The sequence below is a fragment of the Mobula birostris genome, chromosome 3 (genome assembly GCF_030028105.1).
Source record: "Mobula birostris isolate sMobBir1 chromosome 3, sMobBir1.hap1, whole genome shotgun sequence".
In the NCBI taxonomy this organism is placed as follows: Eukaryota; Metazoa; Chordata; class Chondrichthyes; order Myliobatiformes; family Myliobatidae; genus Mobula; species Mobula birostris.
Window position 1 is genome coordinate 84,432,270 of NC_092372.1, and position 17,080 is coordinate 84,449,349.

At 42.9% G+C, this 17,080-nt stretch overlaps 1 protein-coding gene across 4 annotated transcripts in view; it reads right to left on the reverse strand.

Annotated features, from left to right (window-relative positions):
* Window positions 1-17,080, reverse strand: part of slit2 (slit homolog 2 (Drosophila)) — a 455,515-nt gene that overhangs the window by 235,038 nt on the left and 203,397 nt on the right. The gene's annotated exons all lie outside the window — the stretch shown is intronic.

Below are 17,080 nucleotides of genomic sequence, written 5' to 3' on the forward strand. Positions count from 1 at the left end.
GGAGAGTTCATATTTTTTAAACAAGGATAGCAATATTATTTACAAGATTACTATAAACAACAATTAATTAGGATATATTAATTAAATATTAAGTACTACCAGGGGTAAGGGCAACAAAGAGGTGGTCGCAGGAAGCAGAGGAGCGGCTGTAGGATTGCTTCGAGTTGGTGGATTGAGCCATGTTCAACGACTCAAAGTATCTGAATGAATACACACACCGCAGTTGTCGCAATCTTTATAAAAACAGTTGTAGATGAGTGTGTCCCCAAAAAATCATTGGGTTTTCCTCAGCCAGAAGCCCTGGATGAACAATGAGATACCTAAGCTGCTGAGGGCCCGATCAGTGACATTCAGGTCTGGCAACCAACTAAAATACAAGAGGTCAAGGTACTACCTCCAGAAAGTCATCTCACAGGCAAAATGGCAATTCCAGATCAAACTTGAATCACTAAAGAATGCTCAACAGGTGTGGCAGGGCCCAAATGCTATCTCGTACAGTGAAACCAAGTGACATAGATGACAACAAAGTTTCACTCCCAGATGAACTCAATGCCTGCTATGGTCACTGTACCATTGAAACATGGAGACACTTTAACAGACTCCCACAGCCCCTAATGTCTCTGTGATTTCAGTTTCTGAGACGGACATGTGAGCATCGTTCAGGAAGGTGAACCCATGGAAAGAATCTGGCCCAGATGAGGTACCTAACGCTAAGTAATAAAGGCCTGTGCCGATCAACCAGCTGTAGTGTTCACAGATATCTTTAACCACTCGCTTCAGCTGTCTGAGGTACCACCTGCTTCAAGCAGGCTTCAATTATAACGATGCCAAAGAAGAACGTGGTAACCCTGTCTCAATGACTTCCATCCACTGTGATGAAGTTCTTTGACAGGCTGATGATGGAACATATTAACTCCTGTTTGACAAGTGACTTGGATCCACTGCAATTTGCCTACCATTATAACAGGAGAAAAGCAGTAGCCATTTCATTAGCTCTTCACTCAACCATGGAACATCTGGACAGTGAAGGTGCATGCATACATAAGGAAGTTCTTTATTAACTTCAACTTGGCATTCGATACTCTCATCTCCTCAAAACTAATCAATAAGTTCCAAGACTGACCAGGGCCTCAATACCTCCTTGTGCAACCGGAATCCTCGATTTCCTCACTCTCAGACCCCAGGCAGTTCAGATTGGCAACAACATCTCCTCCACAACCTCCTTCAGCACAGGTGCACCACAGGTATGTGTGATTACCCCTCTGCTCCACTCACTTTACACTTATGACTGTGAGGCTAAGCACAGCTCCAAAGCCATATTTAAGTTTGCTGATGACACCACTGTCACAAGCCCAATCAAAGGTGGTCAATAATTAGCATATAGCAGGGAGTTTGAAAGTCTGGGTGAATGGTGACACAACAACAACCTTTCACTCAATGTCAGTGAGACCAAGAAGCTGATCAGTGATTACAGTATGCAGCTATATAGGACCCTGGTCAGACCCCACTTGGAGTACTGTGCAAGTTCTGGTCGCCTCACTAGAAGGATGTGGAAGCCATAGAAAGGGTGCAGAGAAGATTTACAAGGATGTTCAAGCAACACACATCAAAGTTGCTGGTGAATGCAGCAAGCCAGGCAGCATCTCTAGGAAGTGGTACAGTCGACGTTTCAGGCCGAGACCATTCGTCAGGACTAACTGAAGGAGGAGTGAGTAAGAGATTTGAAGGTGGGAGGGAGAGGGGGAGATCCAAAATGATAGGAGAAGACAGGATGGGGAGGGATGGAGCCAAGAGCTGGACAGGTGATTGGCAAAGGGGATACGAGAGGATCATGGGACAGGAGGCCCAGGGAGAAAGACGGGGGGGGGGGGGAAGAGAAACAGAGGATGGGCAAAGGGTATAATCAGAGGGACAGAGCAAGAAAAAGGAGAGTGAGAGAAAGAATGTGTGTATAAAAATAAATAACGGATGGGGTACGAGGGGGAGGTGGGGCATTAGCAGAAGTTAGAGAAGTCAATGTTCATGCCATCAGGTTGGAGGCTACCCAGACGGAATATAAGGTGTTATTCCTCCAACTTGAGTGTGGCTTCATCTTTACAGCAGAGGAGGTCGTGGATAGACATGTCAGAATGGAAATGGGATGTGGAATTAAAATGTGTGGCTACTGGGAGATCCTGCTTTCTCTGGCGGACAGAGCGTAGGTGTTCAGCAAAGTGGTCTCCCAGTCTGCGTCGGGTCTCGCCAATATATAGAAGGCCACATCGGGAGCACCAGACGCAGTATATCACCCCAGCCGACTCACAGGTGAAGTGTCGCCTCACCTGGAAGGACTGTTTGGGGCCCTGAATGGTGATAAGGGAGGAAGTGTAAGGGCATGTGTAGCACTTGTTCCACTTACAAGGATAAGTGCCAGGAGGGAGATCAGTGGGGAGGGATGGGGGGGACGAATGGACAAGGGAGTCGAGTAGCGAGCGATCCCTGCGGAAAGCAGAGGTGGGGGGAGGGAAAGATGTGCTTAGTGGTGGGATCCCGTTGGAGGTGGCGGAAGTTATGGAGAATAATATGTTGGACCCGGAGGCTGGTGGGGTGGTATGTGAGGACCAGGGGAACCCTATTCCTAGTGGGGTGGCGGGAGGGTGGAGTGAGAGCAGATGTACGTGAAATAGGGGAGATGCATTTGAGAGCAGAGTTGATGGTGGAGGAAGGGAAGCCCCTTTCTTTAAAAAAGGAAGACATCTCCCTCGTCCTGTAACGAAAAGCCTCATCTTGGAGCAGATGCAGTGGAGACGGAGGAATTGCGAGAAGGGGATGGCATTTTTGCAAGAGACAGGGTGGGAAGAGGAATAGTCCAGATAGCTGTGAGAGTCCGTAGGCTTATAGTAGACATCAGTGGATAAGCTGTCTCCAGAGATAGAGACAGAAAGATCAAGAAAGGGGAGGGAGGTGTCAGAAATGGACCAGGTAAACTTGAGGGCAGGGTGAAAGTTGGAGGCAAAGTTAATAAAGTCAACGAGCTCAGCATGCGTGCAGGAAGCAGTGCCAATGCAGTCGTCCATGTAGTGAAGGAAAAGTGGGGGACAGAAACCAGAATAGGCACGGAACATAGATTGTTCCACAAAGCCAACAAAAAGGCAGGCATAGCTAGGATCCATACGGGTGCCCATAGCTACACCTTTAGTTTGGAGAAAGTGGGAGGAGCTTCATGGCGAACACGGAACTCGCTGAGGTGTGGGCGAAGGGGGACAAAGGTGAGGCCCTTACTGAGGACAGAGCGTTCTGCCTCCGACAGTTGAAGGTCGGAGGGGATGGTAAAGACCCGGCACGGATGAGAGCTGGGATCAGAGGGGGGAGGGGGGAGGCTGGGGGTGTCAGTGGAGAGGGGAGGGTTGGGGTGAGAGGAAGATGGAGCCTCTGAGTACCCAGGAGCTGATGATGGGATCTGAGGGAGACGTGATTGCAGAGTATTGGTGGGGGAAGGGGAGACGGGAGTCACAATAGCAGCAGATAAAGAACCGGCCTGGAGTTCAAGGCTGGAGTCACATTTGGTGGTTGCGCAATTGCTTTGAAGGTGTCCATGGTCGTTGCTGGAGTCCAGGTTTTGAATATGCCCTGAGGTGTTGGAGCCAGCGAGATCAATGGCAGAGGCAATCTGAAGTTCATGCCTGCTAGCGTCGGGGCCGGCAGGCTCTGGAGTCCGTAGATGTGGGATCTTGCGATCTTTGCCTAACATGACAAAGTCAAAAAAACGGCGATTGCAGGCGTGGATCCGACGGAGGATGAAATAACGGGTAGGACCATTACAGACGGCGAAGAAAGTGTCCCGAAGGTGTGGAAAGGTCTGGGATAGGGACACCAAATACCTCCTTATGGCGGAGACAGTCGCCTTCAGAGCTTGATGGGAGAAGCGGCGAGAGGCGTTTACAAGGATGTTGCCTAGATTGGGGAGCATGACTTATGAAAACAGGTTGAGTGAACTCGGTCTTTTCTCCTTGGAGCGACAGAGGATGAGAGGTGACCTGATAGAGGTGTATAAGATGATGAGAAGCATTGATTGTGTGGTTGGTCAGAGGTTTTTTCCCCAGGGCTGAAATGGTTGCCACAAGAAGATACAATAGACAATTGGTGCAGGAGTAGGCCATTCAGCCCTTCAAGCCAGCACCGCCATTCACTGTTATCATGGCTGATCATCCACAATCAGTACCCTTTTCCTGCCTTCCCCCCATATCTCTTGACTTCACTATCTTTAAGAGCTCTATCTAACTCTTTCTTGAAAGAATCTAGAGAATTGGCCTCCACTGCCTTCTGAGGCAGAGCATTCCACAGAACTACAACTCTCTGTGTGAAAAAGTTTTTCCTCAACTCCGTTCTAAATGGTCTACCCCTTATTCTTAAACTGTAGCCTCTGGTTCTGGACTCCCCCAACATCGGGAACATGTTTCCTGCCTCCGGCGTGTCCAATCCCTTGATAATCTTATATGTTTCAATCAGATCCCCTCTCATCCTTCTAAATTCCAGTGTATACAAGCCCAGTCACTCCAATCTTTCAACATATGACAGTCCCGCCATCCTGGGAATTAACCTCGTGAACCTACACTGCGCTCCCTCAATAGCTAGAATGTCCTTCCTCAAATTTGGAGACCAAAACTGTACACGATATTCCAGGTGTGGTCTCACCAGGGCCCTGTACAACTGCAGAAGGACCTCTTTGCTCCTGTACTCAACTCCACTTGTTATGAACGCCAAGGTTTAAGGCGCTGGGGAGTAGGTACAGAGGAGATATCAGGGGTAAGTTTTTTACTCAGAGAGTGGTGAGTGCGTGGAACGGGCTGCCGGCAACAGTGGTGGAGGCGGATACGACAGGGTCTTTTAAGAGAGTTTTGGATAGATACATGGAGCTTAGAAAAATAGAGGGCTATGGGTAAGCCTAGTAATTTCTAAGGTAGGGACATGTTCAGCACAACGTTGTGGGCCGAAGGGCCTGTATTGTGCTGCAGGTTTTCTATGTTACAGGATAAAGAGATGTCCATGAGCTAGTCTTTATTGGGGGTTCAGAGGAGGAGAACGCAAGCAACTTTAAATTCCTTGGTGTTATAATCTCAGAGGATCTGCTTTGGGTCTGGCTCATAAATGAAATTACAAAGTATGGTAGCACCTCTACTTTCTTAGAAGTTTGTGTAGTTTCGACATGTGATCTAAAACTCTGACAGATTTATGAGGTGGAGACTTTCTTGTCTCGTTAGATCATGACTTGGTGTGAAAATATTGATGTCTTTGAATGGAAAAACCTATAAAAAGTAGTTGATACAGGTTAGTCCATCACAGTAAAGCCCTTCCAACCGCTGAACACATCTACGTGGTGCGCTGTCACAGGACAGCAGCATCCATCATCAAGGACCCCCTCCATCCAGGCTATGCCCTCTTTTTGCTGCTGCCATCAGAAACGAGGTACAGGAGCCTCAGTACCCACACCACCAGGTTCAGGAACAGTTATTATCCCTCAACCATCAGGCTCTTGAACCAGTGAGGATAACTTCACTCACCCCAACACTGATCTGTTCCCCCAACATATGGACTCACTTTCAAGTCTCTTCATCTCATGTTCTTTATATTTATTGTTTTATATTATTATTCTTTTTGTATTTGCCCAGTTTATTGTCTTTCGAACATCTTTTGTCTATCTTATTGTGTGCAGTCTTTCACTGATTCCAAAGGCATCCGTTAGTCTTGTGAGACCATGGATCTTCACGTGGAAAGTCTTCACTCTCCAGGATGCAGGCCTGGACAAGGTTGTATGGAAGACCAGCAGTTGCACATGCTGCAAGTCTCCCCTCTCCACGACACCGATGTTGTCCAAGGGAAGGGCATAGGACCCAAACAGCTTGGCACCAGTGTCGCTGCAGAGCACTGTGTGATTAAGTGCCTTGCTCAAGGACACAACACGCTGCTTCGGCTGGGGCTCGAACTCACGACCTTCAGATCGCTAGTTGAATGCCTTAACCACCTCGCCACGTGCCCACAATTCTATTGTGTTTTATCATATTTACTGTGAACGCCCAAAAGAAAATGAATCTCAGGGTTGTATATGGTCACATATACTCTCTGTACTTCGATAATAAACTTACTTCGAAGTTTGAATACTGAAGACTTCTTATGTCTTTAACTTATCATTCCCAATCAGGACAATTTTCCTTTAGTACGAGTGCTTGGTAAGTTGTGGAGTGGCGTGCTAATGTGTTCCTCACGTCAGTGGAACCTCCCTTATCTCAAAACCAACCATTCTGGTCTTGGAGACAATTCTTGCAAGAGCATGATAAATCACACCTGGCTCTTATCACCCGAGCTGGTACTGATTAACTTGGAGGCATCAAAGCTGGCGGACCACATTACCCATTCTGGGCACAATCAAGGATTGTCAAAAAAGAAAAAGAGATTTTGATGAGGGCTATAAAATGCTTAATACCTCCTGCCCTGTGCCTGAGATAACTCTGATAAATATTGTGTTACTAAGTATTTAATCTGCTCTGCTCCCAGTGCCCCTTCTTTTTATCGTTAGTTTTCAACAGTGATAAGAGCAGTTTGTATTTAGTATCTGCCAGTTCTTCCCTTGGATATCTCACACTGATGGAGCTCATTACAATACATTCAGCAGTACAGTACAAGAGAAATGATAAAAGCAATTCCACCAACAAATAATGCTGGCCTTTGCACAAAGATTAAAACAAGTTATTCTAATACTGTAGAAGGGTTGAATCTGTCACAAATAATCCTGGTAAATGCAACAATATTATGGTCACAATGAACCCACAGCTGTAAAATGTCGGGGTACAGAGATAAACGGTGTATCAAAAGAGGAAATATCTTAGCCTATCTTTGAAGAGCACACTTTGTATTTTATTCTGAACGTTTTTGTGGGGTCATGATTGCTCTAGTACCATATGCATGTTAATCTCAAGACATTAGTTAAAAACTTTCTCAAGATAATAGTCAATGATAGTTCTTGCTCTTTTCTGTCTTTTTATATATATTTTGTTTCACCTTTTTTACTGTTGTCTGACAGAAAGAATACAGATCAAGACGATCCTAGCTGGTTAGAGAATTTTCTCAGAATAGAAAGCCCTCATTAAACTCAGCCGCGTGTTAATATAATTCACTGGGGAGAAATCATGTTGTTAGCCCTCTGTCACAGAAATATGATGATCATCATGGTTCCAGAGACTAGAGAATGAAGGATCTTAAAGGCTTATTTCCAAGCCTGTACACTGGTACTGGTAGAATGCACAATCCAGGCAGTTCATCTTGAAAAATCATGGCTTCCCATAATTTTCAGCCTTTGCAGGTGTACTGTAATGGTAGAAATCCAAGAGTATAATTGTGAAGATTTCCCACTTTCCTACGCCTTCATACAAGAAGAAGGATATTATGGAAAAGGGACAGAGTAAAAAAAGCCTGCTTTTGAAATGTCTAATTATCATTGGAAAAGTTCATGGACAATAAAAGAGAGAGAAAAATCACAAGATGAGAGAAAAAAAACAATAAAAGTTACTGTAATGGACCAAAACAATTAAATTCCCTGAATGCAAAAGAAGATAAATACACTTGCAAATAAGGGCTTGAGAGGTAAGTTAAAGGTATTGCAATTATAAAGAACTTTGGGTAGAGAGATCAGAACATGTACAATTTGATGTTCTATTATACAGAAGACATAAACCAGAGGAGTGTGCAAAAATGACAGCTCTGAAGGGCAACATTCCCTGTACCCACTAAAACAGAGGAAGATTTTACTATGGATTGGTTTCAAATATACACTCAAGTGGCCCCATTATTAAGTACAGCTGCTTGTTATTGCAAATATTTAATCAGTCAATCATGGTGGCAGCAACTCAAAGTATAGAAGTATGCAGACATGTTCGGTTGCTCTTCAGACCAAAAACCAGAATGGGGAAAAATGTGATCTAATTGACTTTGACTGTGGAATGATTGTTGGTGCCATGGGGTGGTTTGGATATCTCAGAACCTGCGGATCTCCCGGATTTTCACACACACAGTTTCTAGATTTTACAGGGAATGCTGTGAAAAAGAAAACAAAAACCATCCAGTCAGTGACAGTTCTGTGGGAGAAAATGCCTTGTGATACGAGAGGTGAGAAGAGAATGGCCAGACTGGTTCAAGCTGACAGGAAAGCGAGAGAAACACAAATAACCATGTGATACAACGGTGATGTGCCCAAGAGCCTCTCTGACCACACCACACTTTCAACCTTGAAGTGGACGGGCTATAGCACTTGAAAACCGCAAACATACACTGAGTGATGACTTGATTAAGTTCAGGAGGTACCTAATAAGATGGCCACCGCGTGTAATATTTGATATGATGAATAAGGGAAGTCTACTTTTCTGGTTGGAGGCCAAGTGCTGAGAAACATCATCAATTTAAAATTGAGACCAAAGCAGTAATATGAGAAACTTGAAAAGAATGATTTTTATCAGTAGAGCACAGAATGCTTGCCATGGGAAATGGATGAGGCAATAAATGATTACATCTTTTAAATATTTGAAACAGCTTAAGGTTAACAACCTGAGATGATCTTGCTTTAAATCACTCAATTTGAAACTTTGCAGAAACTGACCTATCTACAGTACTGTGCCAAAAGTATTAGGGGTGCTTAAGACTGTTACACACAACTTTTACAGTATTTGTCAATTTGGGGTGGAAAGTGAGTTTGTAAATCTGGTGGAAGTAAAGGATGTTGGGAATAGTGAGGGTGAAATCCTGCGGGAGGGGTATGGGGCAGATGGCAGAGAAGGAGGGCTGGAGCCAGGGATGGCACAGATGCAGACACACCCAACCCTGAGACAGCAGGAAAGGTCACTTGATTCCAACCAATTGAATTATTGATCATTACAGAATGTCTTCCTGGTGCTTCTTGCTCCCTCCCCTCTCCCTTCCCATTTTTCCCCAACAATGATTCTCCTATCCCTGCCTCCTTCCCACTCTCAGTCCACAATAGAGACCCATATCAGAATCAGATTTATTATCACTCACGTCTTTTTTTTTGTGTTGCATCAGTACAGTGCAAAGCATAAAATTACAACAGTACTGTGCAAAAGTCTAAGGCATCTTAGCTATATGTGCCTAAGACTTTTGCACGGTACTGCATCTGAGTGCTTGGATGTAGTTCTGTCCTTCATACAAGCCATCAAATTGATGAAAGGCTCCCCGAAATTGATTCTACAAGGCAATGTTCTCTCTTTCATTGGAATGAAGAAGCCGAAACTGATAAAAGAAAGTTATACTCTATCACTTAGAGCAAGTTGTCTCATACAATTCAGCAAGTACATACATCATAGCACAACTAAACTATCACATCCCCAGCTCCTTGTAATAGCCGAGATACAGTTGGCCAACAAAGGAAACAAATGCAACAACCATTGCTTTACTGGACGTCTATAATGGCTGTTCAGTGTTATATAATGGGTGCCTCCCCCTGTGCTCTAAGAATAAACTACAATCACATACTCTGCTCTGATGTCACTTGCTTCACTCATAATGCTGCAAGACCTCACTAATTATTAATTGAAATTCATCTGCTTTTGTATCTGTTTTATAACTTCCCTAACTAATGACAAAAACGAATCTCTGACCAGGTGTATGGCCATCTGCCTTCACAACTCATTGTAAGGCTCAACTTGAATTTTTACATGATTTATGCAAGAGTTTTCTATTTTGGTAGAGCTACTGAAATGGAAGTGTAATTTATTTATTTAATCTATTGAGAGACTTTGTGCAAAACAGACCCCTCCAGCCCAACGAGCTGCACCACCCAGCAAACCATCTATTTAACCCTAGCCTAATCACAGGACAATTTACACTGACCAATTACCCTACTAACTGACATACATGTAGACCGTGGAAGGAAACCTCAGCAAAACCACATGCTCAAGGGAAGAATGTATAAACTTTCTTACAGAGGACACTGGAATTAAACTCCGAACTCTGACTCCCCATAGTGCCGCGCAAACCACTATGTTACATTGGCGCTCTCTACCGTTGTTGAAAATTATGTCCAATTGGATGCCTTCAATGACAAAAAGACAAGTCAATAATTCTGTAATATTAGAGTGGAGTACTGATGAAAACTCATGGCTGGGAGGCTGTTAAATGCAAAAGCTAGTCAGGTTATGTGCGTTTCTGTCAGTGACTTCCTTGTCTATGCTACTGCTCTTGAGTTTGGATGATGTTTTTCCCTACAACACTGACAGCAAGGAACAAACAGCTCAATTGGTCAACAGTCTTGTACTTTTCCTGTGCTACATGGTATCCCATTTCACTTCAGTGATCGATGACGAGATCACATATTGCAAAATACAGTGTGTTAAAGAGGCGTCCTTTTAGTTGTTGAATTATACAGTACAGTAAAAATTATTCAGCAGAATTAAAGTAACTGCAAAATGGTTCTGAAGTAGGGTTACTCTGACTCAAAATAATCCATTTTTCCAGCTGGGATTCTAAATTGGTGACTGGTCCCTTAGTTACATAGGCAAAGGGTCAAACACCTACATTAAGGGAGGGACATTGCTAGCCTTTTCCAAAATGCTTTCAACTCAATTACAAAAACTAGATGGCAGAAATGGATACTTTCAGAAATAAACAATTGTGCTATACAGCTATGTGCTCCATAGATAAAAGTGCAATACGGTATCTGCTGTGTTAACAGCCTACATATTGTTTCAGTTAGCAAATCTTCACCTTCTAAATATGAAGCAATAATGCACAGATTACAACATTTTCCCATTTAAATCAAAGATGACTGTGCCAGAATGATGAGAAAATTGCACTGGAACAAGATTTTAATGTAGCCTTCAAAGAAAATAAGAACATGCCACTGAATAAGCCACAGAACTTAAATTGTTACACATCTGTGGTGTAAGACATGGGATGCTTTGATTTTTTATCTCTGGAAGGCATGATTATCCCTTTCTGTCTGTTGGGTGCAAGCACGCTGGCAAAGAGTACCAGCATATCAGAGGTTTCTCATTCAGTGCTTCTCATCCTCTGTTCAGATTCTCACTCTGTGCAACATCTGGCTGTGGTTTGGGACTTTTCCCTGTAGACCACTCCATTCAGAATTCTGACTACTGCACCACTCTTTGAAGTTCCATATGTGTCTCTGAGTATTTTCTTAAAGACCAGCTGCACTCAAGAGTTTAATTGTGAAGATGTTCTGATTGCTATTGTAGTGTCTGTTTAGTTTAACCCAGGCCTGCCACTGCTGTCATTTTAACCTTCAGCATTCTTCAAAACTTTGGAGCCAAAGACTTCAGGATGACTAAATGTCCAGACATTAAAAGGATTAAACAACGAATATAGATATTAAATTTAAATATCAGTTATGTCTTATTAGTGTATGTATACATAGATGTAAATATGAAGCTTTCAAGCTATAAATAATCCCTTTCCAATTCTGGTGAAGATGTTGATTGAGTGAAATTATCTGATATATGTCAGAAGATTAGGGAATTTAAAGTGCATCACTCTTATCCAATTTTCTTTATTTAAAATGACAACATGATCAAATCAAGAGAATATTGTTAATCAGTTAAGGTAGCAATTAAGTTGTTGCTGTGTAATTTAACTGATCAGTACATCATTCATTATACTGGAGTTGCAACTACATTTAATTGGCTGCTGCATCATGGATAAAGCAGTATAGTTTTCATTAACACCATCACAACTCTTGCCTGAACTTAGCCCTGATGCCTCTTCATTTAGTACAATCAGAATTCCGTGCTAATTCTCAATAAATATTAATACCTTGTTTTCAAAGATGCACTACAGAAATATTTTCTGATGCAAAGAAATTAGCAAAGAGCATTAAATTGGCCAACAATGTAATACACCCAATTTACTGTTTTACACAAAGACTTGGCAAACTATTCGTAAGACTCACCTGTCTTTTAACAAATGAAGTGTTCATATCGGCAGGTGATTTATTTCTCAGTATTAGAAGACTTGCATTCTCTCTGCAGTTAAGTACAAGTATCACTTTTCCTGTGCCTCTGCAGCAAATGCAGCTTATAGTCATTCTGGTACCTCAACAATGAGTGTATGTATCACTCATCCTGTTGTCTCAATAGTAAGCATACTTGTCACTCACTCTGGTGCCTTGATACTGAATGCACATGTCATTTATTGTGCACCTCTATAGTGAGTATGTGTGTCACTCACCCTTGTGAGTAATAGCACACTCATCCTATACTGCTATAGTGAATGCATTTGCCACTAATCCTATGCAGGGTGAGCACCAATGCCTCCTGCTGACTCTGTGGTGTTAAAGCCTGAAGTGAACTGAAAGCACGGGCTCTATTTGGTGCCCTCCATCAGCAGTGACACATCTGCTATTGACATGTGCAACTGAGCATAACAAACACTTTACAAGCACTTGAATGACTCACTCCACATTTTTATTAATTTATTGTAGCGAGCATGCTTTTCCCGTTTGATGCGGGTTATGAACTATGCACGCACCTTGGAGGATTAATGTTCTACTGCTAAACATGAGCTGCTGCTCACAATATGCCACCTGCTTCTGTGGTACTTTAGTGCTTTTCAACGTGACACCACTCTGCTTGTTGTGCAGTAGTCGGATGACTCCCAGCCGTCTCTCCTCCATCTATTTTGACCCAGTCGTCAATGCCTAAGTAACTGGACCATTGCTCAGTAGGAACTTCTGCTTGTTCTAATAGTTTACTCACTCACATCCTCACAAATTTTTAAAAAATGACACAATATTGCCTCACGTGAAATGACTAGTGCTGATACTTCAGTGGACTAGTGCCTCTTGTACAATAGTCTCTTCCACGTGGGCCCGATAAAATAATGTGCTGCAGATGCTGGAAGTCGGAAATAAAAACAGAAAGTGCTGGAAACACTCAGGTCAGGCAACATCTGGGGAGAGGGAAACAAGTCAATGGCCCAAGTTGTTGTCTGATCCTGTTTGTCTTGCAGCATAGTTCCAAAACTTTTGCTTTTTCTCAAATAAAATTCCAGACAAAAATGGCCAACAAGGCAGAGTTGATGGGACAAATTTCCACTTCAAGACCAGAGCAACAAGTAAACCATAAAATCCACTTCATGTGGAGACTATATACAGCCTTTCCTGGTTTGTTTATCTCTGATCTCCACATGATGTTCACATTTAGAACATAATGGATAACTGCATGAGCCACATCCACCAACCAGCCCAACAGGCTGCATTATAAAGCAAATGACTTCTATGATTTGCAAGACAGTCTATAATTTACAGGGGGAATTCAAGAACAAGTCTGTGTCTCATTTTGAATGGTCTATGAAGCAAATTGCTCTTTACAACAAATGGCCATAAACATCAAGACCCTTTCAACATCTATGATCAGGAACATGTATACTTAAAATTAAATTCCGAGCCAATACCCACATAATTATCAGAAATGACCCTCAGCTCACAGAATGGTTTGCAACATTAATGGCCACATGTTGACCTGGAATTCTCACTTGTGGCAGACAAATCCTCAGGTCTTTTATAAGCTAAATAGTACACCACACTAACTCACATATCACTTGACCTACCTCAGGATTTATTAGGAGCTTCTAGCTGAAAACAGCATGCCTTTCGCAACAGTTCCTCATACCATAACTAAAGACATTTTGGGAAGAAGCTGATTGAACAAACATGACACTTACAATATTTCAGTTTATAACACAACTACAACTATATTATTGAGCAAGCAGAGCCAAGTTGCTTCACTTATCAATTATTAATAGGATGGAAAAAGTTTACTGTTGTGTAATATCATTATGCAGTCTGTAAATAGATCTCATCAAAAACTCAGTTACCAAACACAGTTGCAGCCTCTGTACTTGGAATGCACGCACTTGTGAAATTTTGCTTTGCTTTACCACGTGCATGCTGTACATTAACAACTGCATGAGTAACCCATGGAGTCCTTTTGCTCAGCATCTATCCCTACTCCCACCCAACCTTTTCCCAACTGACTTCAATCCTGATTTTCCAATCCCTGTCCTCCCTTGTATTCCACAAGCTTGTAGTCCCCTCCACTTACTCCTTTTAAATGCTGCTATCCTTGGATCCACAGCCTATTCCATCAGCCACTAAGGAGCTAGAGAATGAAAGGTCATCGTAAAAGGTTTTTTTCACATACAACCAATTATTTTACATACGAGCCCTCAGGGCGTTGGCCTTTACATGGCACAAACACCGCTGAGGTCCATGGGCAAAACTGTCACAGATCATCCACTCTGCACCAACATATTGAGTTAACTGTTTCCACGCTCTATATTCACATACCAACGGTAAATTTTTGCCTTGCCTTACAAGGCACGAAATGAAAGACTGGGTGTTGTGCCACTCCTCACACAGATGGCAGGTGACTGTGGACTCACAAAGAGTTCATCCGCCCTTTGACAGGTTTTGTTTTTAGTCCTGCTGGCTGCCTACACACCCTCCTCCCTGGTTAACCTAAGTGCACCGGGGGGGGGGGGGGTTGAGTCGCCGACAACCCAACCCGAGACAGGTAGTACTGGGCTACGTGGCACCAGCAGCAAGGCAAGGCCCTGGCCTGACAAATTTGCCCAATGCTGGCCCCCTAGGCCTGAGTTGACGTAGTAGTAGTAGTAGACGGTAAATTGTGCAGATTCCCTATATGTGCCTTACTTCACTGACGCCAAAGGAACGAAATATCAGGATATATACAGGAAGAAAACTATTGACCAGGCTACACGAGTAGAAGGCACGACCCATTTTCACTACTATCAGCTCATGAAGATGAAGGACACAATTTCATCTGGATGACAGCCAGAATCTTGACTCAAGCAGGAACAAGAAAAGGATGAGAATTTCTTGAAGCGTGGTTCTCTATAGAAGGATCCATCACCAAACACATCGACATAGATCCAGGATATGAACCGTTATGGAGAAAAGAGAATTGACGCCAACAACGGTCAGTAATCTCAGGATCTGGACAGCAAAGCAAACACTTTCAACAGACCTCCCTCGAAGCTAGTCAATCAGAATCTTCTACTGTTAAACTGTTCAGTGTTTTGAACCAGCCAACCAGATCACGGTGTCTGTTCAATATCCATTCAGACCCCGGAGGAGGGTATAAGCCAGCACTCTGAGGAGACAACACCATCAACTGCACACTCATGATGGCTTCTCCATTGGAGCCAAAATGTCTGCAAACATTTTGCCAAGCTCAGCAGTCAACCAAACTTCCCTTTACAGGATGTCAAATACAAGGCTTTTTCTCTTGCTTACACTGAATGCAAAAAAATATTTCCCAGACAAACACAGCATCTAACTGTGTGAAGTAACAACACCATGCAAAAATGTGGGAAAATACCCTGAGTAAGCTCACCTCCGACCCCTGTGCCGCGGTGCACACATGTGGAAGTCGGTGACAGAGTGCCCAGAAGGAAGGCCTCTGCCCTGGAAGCATCAGCATGAGGTAACAAACTTGTGGATGATTAAAGAGAATATAAAGTCTCACCAGGCTGTGATAGTGATGGGAAACTGTAGTAAACGACAATCTGAGAAAAAGTACGAGGTCATGACTATTGCTACTACTTCAGTGACAAGGAAAACTATTATTAAAGCAATGAAGGTTTACTTTTAGGCTTTAGAAGAATCAAAGAAGTTGCAGATAAAAATCAAAGTAGAGTTTATTGTCATATGCACAAGCACATGCACTGTACAGTACTTATAAAAAGTATTCACCCCCCCACCTTGAAATGTTCATGTTTTATTGTTTTACAACTTTGATCACAGTGAATTTAATTTGGATTTTGACACTGATCAACAGAAAAAGACTCTTGTGTCAAAGTGAAAACAGATCTCTACAAAGTGATCTAAATTAGTTACAAATATAGAATATAAAATAATTAATTGCCTAAGTTTCACCCCCTTTAATAGGACACACCAAATAATCACTGGTGCAGCCAATTGGTTTTAAAGTCACAAAATAAGTTGAAGTGTTCTAGCTATGTATAAGGCTGTGTGCAGTCGAGGTGTTTCAATTGATTGTAGCAAAAATACACCTGTATCTGGAAAGTCCAACTGCTGATGAATCAGTACCCTGGCAAAGAACACACCATGAAGACAAAAGAACACTCGAAGCAACTCAGCAAAAAGGTTATTGGAAAGCATAAGTGTGGAGATGGATACAAGAAAATTTCTAAGTCACTTGGAGTACAGCTAAGTCAAACATCAAGAAATGGAAAGAATATGGCACAGCTGTAAATCTGCCTAGAGCAGACCATCCTCAAAAACTGAGACACTGTGCAAGAAAGGGACTAGGGAGGGGGACCACCAAGAGACCAATGGCAACTCTGGAGGAGTTACAAGTTTCAGTGGCTGAGATGGGAGAGACTGTGCATATAACAACTATTGCCTGGGTACTTCACCAGTAGCAGCTTTATGGAAGAGTGGCAAAGAGAAAGCCACTGTTGAAAAAAAATGCACATGAAATCTCAGCTAGAGTTTGCCAGAAGGCATGTGGGAGACTCTGAAGTCAACTGATAGAAGGTTCTCTGGTCTGATGAAACCAAAAGTGAGCTTTTTGGCTATCAGACTAAAAGCTATGTTTGGCATAAGCCAAACACCGCAGATCATCAAAAACACACCATCCCTACCGTGAAGCATAGTGGTGGCTGCATCATGTTGTGGGGATACTTCATTGCAGCAAGGCGTGGAAGGCCTGTGAAGGCAGAGGGTAAAGTTAATGCAGCAAAATACAGGGAAATCGTGATGCAGTCTACAAAAAAACTGCAACTTGAGTTGTTTTCCAGCAAGACAATGTCCCCAAGGATAAAGTCTAAGCTACGCAGGAACGACTTTAAAGCAACAAAATTAATGTCCTGGAGTAGTCAAATCAGAGTCCAGACCCCAATCCAATTGAGAAATGGAGGCTGGACTTGAAGAGGGTTGTTCATTCACGATCCCCATGCAGTCTGACAGAGCTTAAGCAGCTTTGTAAAGAAGAATGGGGAAAAATTGCAGTGGCCAGATGTGCAAAGCTGATAGAGA